General features: G+C 38.8%; 2 protein-coding genes across 2 annotated transcripts in view; one reads left to right on the top strand and one right to left on the bottom strand.

Annotated features, from left to right (window-relative positions):
- The window catches only part of LOC307042949 (peroxisomal membrane protein 2-like), a gene marked incomplete at its 5' end in the record, with an annotated part of 114,739 nt that overhangs the window by 51,798 nt on the left and 46,611 nt on the right, over nucleotides 1-16,330 (bottom strand). The window lies entirely within an intron of this gene.
- LOC307042338 (up-regulator of cell proliferation-like) overlaps nucleotides 9,128-16,330 on the top strand; it is a 28,941-nt gene continuing 21,738 nt past the window's right edge. Inside the window, exon 1 of the mRNA XM_079686170.1 lies at nucleotides 9,128-9,182. The gene's annotated coding sequence lies outside the window, so the exon portion shown is untranslated. The remainder of the gene's footprint in view (nucleotides 9,183-16,330) is intronic.

The raw sequence follows: 16,330 nt of genomic DNA, 5'->3' as shown, positions 1-16,330 counted from the left end.
CTTAAAGAAACTAGGCAAGATGCAGTTGCCAATTGTTTTGTAATGAAGGAGACAAGTGGGTTATTTGCATGAAGGACACTGCATTTCAAACAGTTAATTGGTAAATAAAATGGTTATTGTTATTATTATGATTATTTAGCTATTTATTTCTTAATTTAAATTAATACATTTGTGTCTGAGGTATGAGGTTTTTGTATGTTTTTATTTGTAGTCTTAATAAATGAAGAAAGAATGTATACGCTAGTTTGTTTAATGTTGTCAAAGAGTGAGTTCTGCCAACTTCTACTATCCAAAAATGTAAATATTCTTCGACTTTTTCTAGCTATCGACATGGTAATTTTGTTAAGTAAACTTCTTGTGACTATTTGATTAGACTTCATAAACTGGCTATAATTTTCCTCATATACAACGTGGTGCTCACAAGAGGTGATTTGATGTAATTTAATCTATACAATATAATAATTAATTATTAATGATATAATAAATAATAGAACATTTACAAATATATATACACTATATATATATAAAATTGTATTTTCTTCTGATAATAATAAAAATAATAATATAATACATGACATAGCGCTTTTCTAAAAACATGATAACCATTTTGATGTAACTTTGAGCATACACTCTAAAAACTAATTCAGGCGACCTTTCACCTCCACTTAATTAAATGCAAGTTAAAAATGGGAGATAATTGATTTAGATAAACATTTTAAGTTGCAAACATTATATTTACATTTATAAGTTGTGTTGACGTAATAATGTTGGTAATTACATCAACTTAATATTGTGTGTAATTTAAACTCGTATTTCTGCGTTAATTGACTCAAAACAAAATTCAAGTTGTAGTAAGTAATGCAATTGGCTTGATAACTTAATTGTTCTACACCTTGAGTTAAGGATTTCAAGTCCACTCCCACTTAACATGCCTGGACAAGTTCCGACAGTTAAGACAAATAGAAATACTATACAAAGCACATTTTAAGGTGAGTGTCATCTTTTGTCATTCAAATAGATACTTGCTGCACTGTATAGGCAAATTGCTGTTTGACCAAAATTAGTTATGTGAGAGGGTACAAAGTAGTAGAGGCTACTGTGAGAGTAAAAATACTTTGGTTAGTATTGTGATATCGCTTTTTATTAAAAATGAATCTCGGTGAAGCAGATCAAGGACATGCTTCTTGAGGTAGGATCGTTATTTAGAGTTGTCATTGAAATGCAAGTTGTTGGAAGTCACCCATTCAGAATCTATTAATTTTGGTAATTTCTCTTTTTTTTCCTTTTTCAAAAATAGCACAATACAATTGAAGTACGCAGAGAACTATAGCCATCCGCTGCCTTGTCGTGTGCCTTGGAGAAAAGGAAGAGGACCTTTTCAAGGAGTTTAGCGACGTAATTCAAAATCTTGAAATAAAATAAAATCCACGGGCAGTGGCAAAAGCACTGCTCTCTGTCAGTTACATTTTGAAGCATATTGCACTTTGGGCCACACCCCAATTCATAATATCTTAGCAACGTTCAGCATGGATAGGTGTTGACAGCAATGGCATGGGAAAAGGATTGTGTACAATTTGAGAAGTGGCTTCTGCTCTTCACTTAACCAGTTCAAATATTGTATGGAACCTGCAAACAAGATGAGAAGATACACTAAAACTTGCACGGTTGTGATTGACAAAATCTGTCCACATGCATTTAAGCACTGGGCAAAGTACTCAAAAGCACTTCTGTGTGTCTTCAGGACCACATTGCCATGATGACACACACATGCAGACTCAATAGGTGAAAACAATGCCAGCGTTGCTTTAGCAGCTGGTAATAATGGCTCTGAATTAGCTAAGAGTTACAGTTTAAAAAGTATGCAGTTACCTAATTCATTATCTCTTATGCGCTAACCTATTATTTAATGTGCTTCAAAAGGACATGAATATCGCCTTCATCAGTGACCGGTCCACCCCAGGATCTGACCATACGATGGCAACCATCGTGGTCGAGGGAAACAAATGAATGAGCAAGCATTCTGCGTTAAATGTGTTCATACTGTTTGAAATAATGACTGTCGGCAGTGTAAACATCTTTGTTACATCTTTTGTAAAATTGATGTGTGTGATCTGCAGATTGGTGGCCATTGAGAGTTTGTTTCTGTAGTTTTACAAAACTTTACAGATTTTACATATTTGGCTCTGGTTTTAAATATGCAAAGGCCTCTAACTTCGATGTGATGGCAGCATGTATTTGCTGTGTCCCCATTTCCCATGGTAATATGGCTAATGTGTTTATTTATTATTTGTGGGGAAATTTAAATTTGTGTTATTTATCTTTTTTTTCTCAAGATTGAAATGAAGCTCAGCGCAAGTTCTTAATAAAAACAGGCGAACCGCAACAGCTCCACACACAAGTAAGTCAAATACAATCATTGAACGGTTGATGCAGACCATGTGAACAATTTGTTTAAAAGAATGTCAGCAATGTGATGATAACTGAGAGATGGCTTTTATTGCACATGCCTCTGGCTTGATAAAGTTCCTTTAGCGTGTGAGACTGCCTAGAATGCGGATGCCAAACCTGAAGAATCCTTCCTTGAATACAAGGAAGTTTGTCTTGCAGAAGACAGAAACCTGATTACCCAGCAGCTGTAGTTCCTGCATCAAACTATGCATGTCAAAACAAGCTTGCAATCGTTTTGAATTGTGCTGTTGTGTCCTCTGAGGTCATCTTGATCATGTGATACTGGCCTTTAAGAGGGCAGGATATAGTCTGGACCATATATTGGTCAGTTGCCGATTAGTGTCCTCCTTGAGTCTCGGCAGGTTGTTTACTGGCCCAGAGTTCTCTGTAAAAATGTAAGATTGAAGTGAGACAATATTCGCTACATTAACTTGTCTTACTGTAAGTTTGACGGACAACAAATGCTGTATTCACAGTGCCTTGGTAGCAGTAGGTTAAGTTAAAGAATGAAGCGCTGGTGGCTGCAGTTCAAATACGGTTCAGTCGAATCCCCCTTCAGACAAATCTGGGGGTCATTTTAGACTGTGATCCTAATTTTCTAATCCATTTTAACAAGGTTGCAAAAACGAAATGTTTCCAACTGAGAAAGATTGCCAGGATTAGAACAGTTGCCACTCAGAATGATGCTGAAATGGTTTTACATGCTTTGATTCGCAGTGGCTGGGATTATTGCAATTCTCTTTTTACTTGTCCCCCTTAAAACATCTTTTAAATAAATGTAATTCATTCCGAATGCTGCAGTCAGGATATAAAAAACAAAACAGAGATCCCATTTCCCCTCTGCTGGCATCACTGTACTGGTTACCGGTGTCTTGCAGAATTGATTTTAAAGTGCTTTTAATGATTGACAAGACTTCACATAACCTTACCCCTCCATACTGTACATCAATGACTGCCTTTCATTCATAACCAGGCTCGCTTAGACTAGAAGACCATATTCGCTACATTAATTTATGGTCTTAAATTAGACAAACAAAATAATCTGTATTCAAAGTGCATTGATAGCAGTAGGTCAAGGTACAGAATGAAGCACTCTGAATCCTGATTGGAGGGCAGGCCCCTTCCAATAACACAAGTAATCCGACCCATTCGATCTGAATGGTTCTGCTGACCCTGCTTCACCATCCATTCCCTATCTGTACCATGGTTGGCACTTCAAAAGCTCCAAACTATGGTGAACTGGCTTTGCTTCCAGGAACAGAAGGAAGCAAGTGAAGCTGAGACAAGTCTTCTGATTTGATGTAAGGAACAGTCTCAGCAAATACACATGGTAAGCACAGGAAGGAAAAGTAAGTGAGTCACGAAAGCCTTTGTCGCTTTGTCCTTCCACCAAGGAATACCGATATCCTTTATTAGATATTTAGTCGTGGCACCATCACAAGAATTAGGGAATTAACTGGCCTGCAGAGTAACGTAGCTCCCACAGGGGAACCAGTTCACATCAATCAATCAATCAATCAATCAATCAATCAATCAATCAATCAATCAATCAATCAATCAATCAATCAATCAATCAATCAATCAATCAATCATTTAATCAATCAATCAATCAATCAATCAATCAATGTTTATTTATATAGGCCAATATCACAAATGTTACATTTGCCTCAACGGACTTCACAGTTTGTACAGAATATCAGTATGACAATACGACACCCTCTGTCCTTAGACCTTCACATCGTACAAGGAAAAACTTCCAGAGAAAACCCACTCTCAAAACAAATGCCTTGGCTCAACAAAGAAAATCAACGCAACAGTTTGCATCAATGTTTATTGAGTTAAGACAACTTCTAATGAAATTGTCTTAAAGCAACAAAGTTATTTGAGTTAGGGGAGAAGGCTTTTCCTCTACAATCAGGTGTTTTTAATTACCACTTACTTAATAATTGGTATTATAAACACAAGTTTTGAAGTTGATTACTCAAAAGATTAAGTTGTTCCGACTAGTTTTACCACATGATTTAAAAGGAATTTCAAGTTGTATGTACTTAATTACCATCATTGTGAACACACGTTTTTAAGTTGACAACCATTTATAAATTAAGTTGCTCCAAATATATTGTATTCAATAGTTTTTTTTCTTAGCTTTTTCATGTTTTTGCCTTTTAAAGAAAGAAATTAATTGATTCCACAACAAAAATATTAAACAATTCACTTTTTATTTTGAACTACAGTTGTTTATTTCAACACATGATGTTTCAATCAGGAGAGAATTCATTTTGTTTGAACATTTATTGACACATGCCATATGATAAGGTGCATGAACACCTGAAATCACAGCTGACTGCAGGAGAGAGGAGAACCATTTTAAAGTTTGGCTGCAGCACGTTGATTGGCTCCTGGAGAATGAGGTGAAATGTAATAGGTTAAAAAGAACGCCTGTGATGAGCTGATAATATGCAGCTGCGGAGTGAATGTATATACACCCAGTCTTCCTGTAAGAGCTTGAACTGAGCTTCATTTAAATCTTGAAAAAAGGATAAATAACACAAATTGAAATTGCCCCACAAATAATAAATAAACACATTATCTATATTACCATGGGAAATGGGGACACAGCAAATACATGCTGCCATCACATTGAAGTTAGAGGCCTTTGCATATTTAAAACCAGTGCCAAATATGTAAAATATTTTGTCAATCAAAACCATGCAAGTTTTAGTGTACCTTCTCATCTTGTTTGCAGGTTCCATACAATATTTGAACTGGTTAAGTGAAGAGCAGAAGCCACTTTTCAAATTGTACACAATCCTTTTCCCGTGCCATTGCTGTCAACACCTATCCATGCTGAACGTTGCTGGCCAAAAGTGCAATATGCTTAAAAATGTGCTTTTGTCCTGTGACCATGGATTTTATTTTATTTCAAGATTTTTAATAACGTCGCTAAACTCCTTGAAAATGTCCTCTTCCTTTTCTCCAAGGTACACGACAAGGCAGCGGATGGCTATAGTTCTCTGCGTACTTCAATTGTATTGTGCTATTTTTGAAAAAGGAAAAAAAAGAGAAATGACCTAAATGAATATATTCTGAATGGGTGACTGCCAACAACTTGCATTTCAATGACAACTCTAAATAACGATCCTACCTCAAGAAGCATGTCCTTGATCTGCTTCACCGAGATTCATTTTTAATAAAAAGTTATTTCACAATAGTAACCAAAGTATTTTTACTCTCACAGGAGCCTCTAATACTTTGTATCCTCTCACAGAACTATTCACAGTTCAAAGGCTGCTAATTTTGGTCAAACAGCAATTTGCCTATACAGTGCAGCAAGTATCTATTTGAATGACAAAAGATGACACTCACCTTAAACATTTTCTTTGTATAGTATTTCTATTTGTCTTAACTGTCGGAACTTGTCCAGGCATGTTAAGTGGGAGTGGACTTGAAATCCTTAACTCAAGGTGTAGAACAATTAAGTTATCAAGCCAATTGCATTACTTACTACAACTTGAATTTTGTTTTAAGTCAATTAACGCAGAAATCAGAGTTCAAATTACACACAATATTAAGTTGATGTAATTACCAACATTATTACGTCAACACAACTTATAAATTAATGTTTGCAACTTAAAATATTTATCTAAATCAATTAATTCACATTTTTATCTTGCAACCATGCATTTAATTAAGTGGAGGTGAAAGTTCACCTGAATTCGTTTTTAGAGTGCAGTTTAAAGGGGAACATGGGAGAAACCTCAGGGAGAGCAACAGAGGAGGGATCCCTCTCCCAGGACGGACAGACGTGCAATAGATGCCGTGTGTAAATCGAAAAGATAATACATTTTACAGTGTAGGCAGACCAAATGTTCGGAAAGACCAAATGTTTGGAAAAGCATGTGTCTATGATAAGAAGATGAATCCACGAGGATGTCAACAATCCTGTGGGAGCCATCAGGGAAGTAGTATGATGAGTCAGGCAGGACCGCAGAGACAGGTTCAGCCGCGACTCGAAGTCCAGGACTCAGATCCAAAACTCAGGATAGAGGATCCAGGACACACGACCACAGCAACAGGATTAGCCTCGAGTCAGGATCCTGGCGTATATGTAGACACAAAAAAGAGATTTCAGCCCACACTAAGTACACTAGTAGGGGTTGCTCTAGTATCTCACCCTCAACTGTTATGAGAGGCCCAGAAGTAGGTTAAGCACCCTCTCTGGTAGAAAATATCCTGTTGTAAGAGTGCTAGTTACTTAGTCAGTTGGGTAGAAAGGAGGAGGAGAAGGTTATAAAAAAATTATTCTAGTATGTATTGGTCTTTATCAATGCCAATTCCTTTTTTACAACGGTTGAAAAGTACCAAGAATAACGAAATTGCGTAATTGTGCTCGTGCAACGGAGTAGCATAAAAGAAGGGACTTCAAATGTTTCTAAAGCACATTCAAAAAGTGTTCACCCCTCTCCTGTTGTTTCACATAGTATATGGTTCTGAATAACGTTCCTTAGAACTGGTTACATCAGGTTTCAAAAGGAAATAAATGCTATTTAATCTGAGGTTGGAAATCCCCTTAGCTTTAATTTATGCAAGATCTCCTCAAAGCATAATATGGTCGTGATTAAGCAAGTTAGGATCATGACAACACCCTTTTTATTTTCCTTAAATGTTCACCTGTTAATAATGCCATGTCACAGAATTAGGATCATGTTCATTAACTTGCTTTTTTCAGACGCAAAGTAGAAGTCCACTTCTTTCAAGACATTTACAGAAAATGACATTGCAATTAAAATGTTTCATTTGCACACTTACAAAAACTAGGTAAGATGGTGTTGTGCAAGCCAATTGTTTTGTAATGAAGGAGACAACAATTTCCTTGCGCTGTTGAACATATGATGTTAATATGTATTTGTTAACGGAATCATTCTCAGAAACCCATTTTAATACTGCTGTCAGTTCCTCATAACAGATACCTGATAATGGGTGAAAGGCGTTTGCTACAGGGGCGCTGGTTGGCTTTGTAAGATATACCCAACAATAAAGTCTGCACACAACAAAAACGAAAGCAGACTAGTACTAAGACACATGGTATTTCATCTTATTGGAATATTAATAGCAGTACAGTCTATAAAAGTCAAAAAAGGCCACAGAGTATCAAAGACCCCCATCACCCCAGCAACAAACTGTTCTGTCTGCTGCCGTCTGGCAGGCGGTACCGCAGCATCAGGACTAAAACCACCAGACTAAGGGACAGTTTCATCCCACAGGCCAAAAGACTATTTTACACCTGAGCTATTTATTTTTTATTGTTGTGTTTTATTTAAAAAATGGTTCATCTTTAATATTGCACTGTTGAGGAACTTGTGATCTAAGTTTTTCATACATTACATAATTACACCGTAGTTTGTTATGATGTTATGACAATAAACCTTTGAATTTTGAATCTTGAGATTAAAGCTCTCTTGTTGTTTTCAGAGAGAAGCTGTTTTCACAATCATGACCAAGAGTGGGTTGACTGAAAATAATTATTCAGAAAGGGAGGATACCAAACAATACGTTTCTTTTTCAAGGAAATAAAATGCAAGGTGGCTTCCCAAGGCAGTATAAAAGGAGACACCTCTCATAGGCACTTGCATTGGCAGAGAAGGGCAGGGCTGTGTACTTGCAGAGCTTTATACTACTATACACTGCAGATGAAAGCTCTGGATACAAGAACAGATTTACGTGTTACCATGGTTCATCTACAAAAGGTAGGAAAGCATTTATTTGTCTTTCATTTAAATGCTTTTTAAATAATGGCTTCTATGGTCTCAAACAGAAGCATAACTCATTAGTTTCAGCAATCTATCAGGCTGCAGAGTTCACATGCTGTTTGATCTTTGGTGTTCAGGTGTTGTGTTGAATGGTTTTCAAGTACTGTACTCGACTATGTATTTGAGGTACCTGCACTTCACTTGAGTATTTCCCTTTGTGCAACTATATACTTTACTTCACTTCATTTTGGAGGCAATTTTTAACTTTTTACTCAACAATATGTATTTCACAGTTTTAGTTACTAGCTGCTCTGCAGACGTTGAATAATAATACAAAATACAAAATAAACTAATAAACCATCATGTATCATTATATCATGGGCACCCAGCAGTATCAAGATATACAAAATGAACCCAACCTCTACCAAGTGAAACATTGACATTAATTGACATTAATAAATTCATTATTACTAATTATAATACAATTATTTTTAAATATGAAAATGGATCTTACTGCACAATGAGTATTTCCACGTTTTGTAATTGAAGTATCTTTTGACGTCTTTTGTAATTTTACTAGGGTAACATTTTGAATAAAGGACTTTTACTTGTTACAGAGGATTTTTACATTGTAGTAATGGTACTTTTACTTAAGTAAAATATCTGAGTAGCCTACTTCTTACACCTCTGGTTATTTCCTATTACTTTTAGTGGTAAACACTTTGGATAGTCTGGACAGTGTGGGATTGCTGAGGGTGTATCAGTAATGGAGTACACTGATAAGGAGGTAAACCGTTAAATGACAATACAATTACAAATACATGTCACATAAGCTATTGTTAATATAGTATGACTCATTCAAAATAGAATGTAAACATACTGTAATGTTCTCAATTACCAAGGAACATGATGAAGAAACAGATCCCTCTCCTGACCCGTGCTGTGAGGAAGGAAAGAACACTCCAGCAGCACCACAGTCCGACCGTAAGTGTGACTGTCAATAACTGACCTAATGGTATAAATATATACGCAGTGATATGTAAAGATTCCTCCACCAGGGAAAGTAGCTGGGTGTAGACTACAGTTAGATTACTCCTGTGAAACAGACAGCGGCAGTTTGACTGTTGATAACGCCAAAACTGTCACGGTTAAGGGACTGATTCATAGGACTGGGTGAACCCCATCCCCTCTCATCCTCTGCATGTGCCTGGTGTAGAATCTACATTAGATTAGATGTTGTAACACAGTTCTTTTCCAACACTTTCAGTGAGACGCTGTTTGAAGAATCTTGTGGGATGGTTGAGAGTGTTTCTGCAATGGATAACCCTGATGTGGAGGTAAATAATTAAATTACAATACAATAACAAGAGAAATATTGTCATATATTTAAGTATGGTGAATATGGCATGATTCATGTATTGATTAGATTTCAAAAATTAAACATATTGTTCTCAATTACGAAGGAACATTATGGAGTATCAGATTCCTTCCCTGACCCGTGCTGTGAGGAAGGAAAGAAAACTCCAGCACGTAAGTGTGACTGTTAATAACTGATTTAATGTAATAAATATATACCTGCTGTGGAGATACTGAGAGATACTTTTCTATAAAGTGAAGAGCTACAGTGTTCTGGTACACACTATTGTACACTATTTTACTTACTGGTAAATTCTACACTTTTGTATTAATATTTACTGAGTACTTCTTTCAGCACTGGTAAAAAGTATAATGAAATGTGAAATAGTTAAATTAAGGTTAGAATAGCATAAGCATAAGTATTTATACAGTTTCCTGCCCTCCCCTGTGCGTGTCACAGGATATGTGGTTTTAAGTAATATGATTGATCATGACGGCACCCATTCTGATTTTTATTAAATGATCACCTATGAATAATGCCAATGTCCAACCTGAGTGCAAAGAACTTTTTCATCAACCTGCTGTATCTGATACAAAGAAATGTCTTTTTCCACCTCTTTAAGGTTATTTAACCAACAATTATTAATATAGTATGACTCGTTCAAAATAGAATGTAAACATACTGTAATGTTCTCAATTACCAAGGAACATCATGAAGAAACAGATCCCTCTCCTGACCCGTGCTGTGAGGAAGGAAAGAACACTCCAGCAGCACCACAGTTTGACCGTAAGTGTGACTGTCAATAACTGACCTTATGTTATAAATATATACACAGTGATATGTAAAGATACTGAGATGTACTTTTCTTGTCTTATGACAGATGTTCCTCCACCAGGGAAAGTAGCTGGGTACAGTTAGATTAGTCTTGTGAAACAAACAGCGGCAGTTTGACTGTTGATAACGCAGAAACTGTCATGGTTAAGGCAAGGCAAGGCAAGGCACGTTTATTTATATAGCACCTTTCAACACAAGGCAATTCAAGGTGCTTTACAAAAACGAAAGACATTCAGAAAAAGGCATTTAAAAACAGTCATTAAAAAGCAAAGATAAAAAATAAACATTAAAAGAAAAAAATACATGAATAAAAAGTTACAGTGCAGTTTAAGATATAAATAGTTCACACAGAAGTTCCACTTTACTGATGCCTTTCTTTAAGGTTCCTCCGAATATGAGCTGTGTACGATTGTATGGCACATACGTCCCGAGCAGCATACACAGTGAAAACCAGCCAGGAAAAAGTCCCCAGACACTTATTCCCTGGGGTTACTAGCCCCAAATGTTCATTAACCTAAAACGCAACACAACCGCTCAGTTTCAATTAAAAGCAGCGGCAAAAAGATAAGCCTTCAGCCTGGATTTAAAAGGATTGTTCCAGAAAATTTGGAGCATAATAGCTGAATGCTGCTTTACCATGTTTAGTTCTGACTCTGTGGACAGAAAGCTGACCAGTCCCTGAAGACTGAGAGATCTGGATGGTTCATCATTTAGCAGGAGGGCAGAAATGTATTTTGGGCCTAAACCATTCAGTGCTTAATAAACCAGCAGCAGTATTTTTGAAATATATTCTTTGACACACAGGAAGCCAGTGTAAAGACTTCAGAACAGGAGTGATGTGATCCACTTTCTTGGTGTCAGTGAGGACTCGAGCAGCAGCGTTCTGAATCAGCTGCAGCTTTCTAATAGATTTTTTAGTGAGACCTGTAAAGACAACATTAAAGTAGTCGAGTCTACTGAAGATAAAAGGATGGTCAAGTCTTTCCAAATCCTGCTGTGACATTAGTCTTTTAATCCTAAATATATTCTTTAGGTGATAGTAGGCTGATTTAGTAATTGTTTTAACGTGACTGTTGAAACTCAGGTCAGAGTCCATGACTACACCTAGATTGCTGGCTTTATCTGTTGTTTTGAACATTGCAGACTGAAGCTCAGCGCTTACTTTTATACGTTCTGCCTTGGCTCCAAAAACCATTACCTCAGTTTTATCTTTGTTTAATTGGAGAAAGTTCTGACACATCCAGTCATTGATTTGTTCAATGCACTTACTCAGTGTTTTGATTGGAGAATAATCTCCTGGTGAAATGGTTATGTAAATGTGTGTGTCATCCGCATAGCTATGGTAACTTGTTTTGTTGTTTTTCATTATCTGAGCCAGTGGTAGCATGTAGATGTTAAAGAGAAGAGGCCCCAAGATGGAGCCTTGAGGAACCCCACATGTCATATTTGTCAACTCAGATTTGTATTTACCTATAGAAACAAAGTTGTCTCCGTCCTTTAAGTAGGATTCAAACCAATTTAGAACTGTTGATGAAAGTCCCACACAGTTTTCCAGTCGGTCTAGTAATATGTTGTGTTCAACAGTGTCAAACGCAGCGCTGAGCATACTTGCTAACCCTCCCGATTTTCGTGGGAGACTCCTGATTTCATTGCCCTCTCCCGGTTTCCTCCCGGGGTCATATTTCTCCCGATTTCTGACAAAATCAGATATACAGAGGTAGCGCTTCATTTCAGACAGTTTGAAACGCGAGGGCCGTGATTGGTACGTGATCTGCCCTCGCTCAAGGGAAAACCTCCAGCTTGACTTGAGACCTCCCTCGTGATAAATAAATGTAATTATAATGAAGCCAGCTGTAATGGATCATTGATCCATCAGGGGGTGCAGTGGGGTTCCACACTGGAGCTCATGTGAAATAAAGTCAGATACAGTACGCTGGATGTACAGCGGAACTTTGTTAAGATCCATATGTCACGGATATCATACTCTGTGCTAAATAAGAGACATGTAATCATTTACAAAACATCACCATATTGTTATTTAACAAAATAATGTTGTTTAGTCAAAAAAAACGAACGGGAGGAAATGCAGCCCGGCTCTCGATTTTTAATCCTAATTTAATCATCATCTTCACCACGATCATTTATGTTTATGTTCACCGAATTTACATGAAATCACTGACACATATGAATATACTGTATTCAACTTTATTAAAACGTTAACGTGCCTAAACTCAGTAATTCACTAAAAATATTTATATTTTAATGGAGCCTCGTCGGCAGATCAGGATCCCGGGTGTTATTTTCCCCATAAGGAACAAGTCGCTGCAAATTATCCCACTTATTACATGGCCACATTCTCAACAAAGTAACGACATGACTCCCAATATTAATTGAAATGCTTTTATGGATTTAGAAAATGTTTTTATTGATTTAAAAAATAGTTGTATGTATTGATTTAAATTGGCATGCATCCGCTAAGAAAATAGTCTGTTGTTACCGTTTTTTAAACAGTCTGAATGAAACGGCAGCTCTCAGCTGTGTATTTACACAACTAATGGCCCATCAACCACAGCTCTCTCCCCCCCTCCCCCCCTGATCTTTCTTCTCCAGCAGCTAAATTAACTGTAGGTTACTCTGAGTGACAAGCTTACAGTTAGACACAACACTGTCATTGCAAGTGACCCTCAGTTAGTTGACTTTTATGTTTAACTGCTAAATTCGTTACTGATAAAAAAGGGCTTCTACTGTACCTAATTACCTTAACACTAGAACCGCCAGAGGTTTTTGTATAGGCCTACCTAAAACCGTCAAATACCTCTATTAGAATGCAATTTTTAACAACATAGGGTGCTACATAACACACTTTCAGGAAAAGTCACGGACTGGGAGACTTTAATATTTTATTGTTGTACTAATTAATTAAACCAGTTCAATACGCATTAATCTTATTCTTATCATTCTTTATGAGCGCAGAAATAGTCTTAAAATCAGACCTGTTTTTTAAATGAAATCTGACGGCAGGCAGTTAGCTCTGATCACCTAATGATAAATGCGCCACACCTAATCGCTGGCCATTCAGCCACAGAGCACCCTCTATACAAATCAAACTGTAGATGGTGTGAAAGCACCTATTGTTTTAAATAATGGTCGGAATGTGACCTGTGAGCCTTCTGAATTGCCGTGGCACAGCACATTCTAAACTAAAATGTTCAATCAATAAAGTAACATCTTATCTTAATAATATCTTCATATTAATAATAATAATAAATCATACAGTATGTGAAAGGGAGCAGGAGGAAGCAAACACAAACATATACAAAAAATATACTGCATATTAAATCAAACGATTGTAAAGGTAAAAGTATGAGCATAACAAATAAAGAAGTGTAATTGTTGCGACCTGGCTCAGAAAGCCACAACAAAAGGGAGACACAACACATTAACGGGTAGAAAAAGGTGTTTATTTGCACAAACACGTCAAAATTGACACTGGATATACTCATCAGAGCCGGGAGCCTGCAGGAGAAAGCAGAGAGAGAACAGAGAGGAGCAGAGAGGCTTTTAAGAACTGCAGGACACCAAACCCAGGTGTCCTGAGTTACTGCAATCAATGCAGCAAGTGCAGCACAGACACACCCTCTCCACTGATTAACCTACAGGGGCATCACAGCCCCCCCCCTTAAGACGGAGGCCCCAAAGGGATCCCCGAAACACCAACACCAAATATCCAGAACCAGAGAGAATTCCTACCCCACCGGGGCACGAGAGAGAGCATCCGCCGCAACGTTGTCCTTGCCCTTTTCCCCCGCTACATACAGGCGATGACGAAAGGCCTGTACATAGTCCACTAAATTCTTAGGTGGTTGACCCTCAACCAAGCCATCCTGAAGAAAAGCTAACAGACCACGCACCGTATGCCCAAAGACCAAATCATTAGGGCTGAACCCTGTACTTTCCTGAACGACTTTATCCGCCATGGAAGTCCCTCCTCCCAGTCCTTCCCCATCTCTATACAATAAGCACGCAGCATGGACTTCAATGTTTGATGAAACCGCTCTAGCACCCCTGGCTTTGGGCATGGTAGGCCGACGCACGGTTATGCCTGACCCCCAGCTGCTGTAGGATCTGTTTGAACATATGGGAAGTAAAGTTGGTACCTTGTTCCCTTTTTAATCACACGTGGAATCCCAAATGTGAAGATGAACTGGGTTAGAGCCCTAACTACTGGCTTCACTGAAATGGAGCGCAAGGGAAACGCTGCAGGATACCCTGTAGTCTGGCACATTATAGTAAGCATGTACGCACAACCGGACTTAGATGGAGGCAACGGCCCCACACAATCTATGATCGAATGCTCAAAAGGTTGACCAAGGGCTGGAATGGGACTGAGGGGCGCAGGCTTCCCCACCTGACTTGGTTTACCAGTGATATGCATATGTGGCATGCTTTAATATAACTTGCAACATCGCGCTTCAATCGAGGCCAGAAAAAAATAGCGTAGGACACGGTCATAGTTTTTTTTTATCCCCAAATGTCCACCACTATCATGCGCAGTTTGCAATACCACATCACGAAAGCTACTCGGCACCACCACCTGAAAAATTCCCCTCAGATCACCAACACAGGGCACCCACTGACGCACCAGCAAGTCCCCCTGAACAAAGTAATCCTGGGCTATGTCTCTGACCTTCTCTGCCGGCAACAACTCAGTCCACAGAGCAGAAAGAGATGAATCTTCCTTCTGACTCCTCACCCAGTCCTCCTTTGACACCGACGAAGGGAGATCAGGCAGTGAGACCACATGTACAACATTACTTTTGCTACACTCCGAAACAGGTGGGTCAGCAGACATTTCACGGCTCTGTGCACGTGTCACAGTACGAACTGGAAACACATTTGGAAACGGCAAACCGCTCTCATCTGGCTCCCCAAATGCCACCGGCCTGGAAACCACAACAGGCGGTGGCACGCCAGCCCACAAAGCACTACCAGCGAGATCGTTGCCCAAAATCATATGTATCCCATCAAGTGGCAACGCGGGACGCGCGCCAATAGACACAACTCCCCGCACCAGCTCACAATCCAGCACTATTGTATGCCGTGGCACAGGGATCATGCCCATCTCCATGCCCCTCATCAGTACAAAATCCCCCGTTTCTGTCTCTGACGAAAAAGGCAACACTGACTCAACAATAAATGAGTATCTAGCCGCTGTGTCACTCAACACCTTAATCGGAACATATTTGTCACTACCGACTACTGATACAACGGCTTCCGTGATGAACGGCTCAAAACCAGAACCTACATCCGGGTTGGCACAAACCAGCTTCTTATCAGGCACCATGCCCGATCCTTTTTTAACCAACAGGGCAGAACAACTCATGGCTGGAGCATGTGATGAAGAACGAGGCTTCCCCTCAAGTTCCAGCAACGGACACTGCTCCTTCCAATGACCCTCTTCTCTGCAATAATGACATTGGCCCACTCTGGCGTCCTGGGATCGCCCCGGACCTGCAAATCTATGGGAGGAGCCTGGTGAAAACTTTGCACCACCGCGGGAATAGCCACGATCTTCTCCACGTCTCCAGTCACTCCTAGACCACTTCTCAGTAAAACTGCCCTTGTGTGTCAACACAAAATCGTCCGCTAGTTCAGCAGCTCTGAGCGCGGTGGAAGGTTTCTGCTCATTTGCATAAGTGGCCACACGCTGAGGGATAACCTCTTTAAATTGTTCCAATACAATGAGTTCACAAAGACCGTCAAAATTGGCAACCTTTGCTGCCGCGCACCACCGCTGAAAATGAGAAGTCAAATCACGGACAAACTCCACGTGTGTCTGCTTATCCCCCTTGACCCAACTTCTAAACTTGTGACGATACGCTTCAGGAACCAGTTCGTATGACTTTAACACTGCTGATTTTACTCTAGCATAGTCCAAAGC

The sequence above is a fragment of the Notothenia rossii genome, assembly GCF_949606895.1.
Source record: "Notothenia rossii genome assembly, chromosome: 6".
In the NCBI taxonomy this organism is placed as follows: Eukaryota; Metazoa; Chordata; class Actinopteri; order Perciformes; family Nototheniidae; genus Notothenia; species Notothenia rossii.
The sequence above is the reverse complement of the archived record's forward strand: the minus strand, read 5'-3'. Positions and strand labels throughout refer to the sequence as shown.